We start from the raw sequence: 215 nt of genomic DNA on the forward strand, positions 1-215 counted from the left end.
GTGTTACTCTGTCGGGCCTGCAGAGGTCAGTGTTGCTCATCTTAAGGTGCTTCCAATGAGATTAGAAGCACTTTCCTTTGACAGTTGATCAATCCTCATCCCAGAATCCACTCTTACCTGAAGCATATCTTTAAAAGAAAAAACAGAGACGTCAAATTAAAATCCTGGATTCATGATGTTCCTGAGGTTGGATTTTGTGTGTCTGTGAAACCTGG

This window comes from Austrofundulus limnaeus, unplaced genomic scaffold (assembly GCF_001266775.1).
Source record: "Austrofundulus limnaeus strain Quisiro unplaced genomic scaffold, Austrofundulus_limnaeus-1.0 Scaffold1712, whole genome shotgun sequence".
NCBI classification, from domain to species: Eukaryota; Metazoa; Chordata; class Actinopteri; order Cyprinodontiformes; family Rivulidae; genus Austrofundulus; species Austrofundulus limnaeus.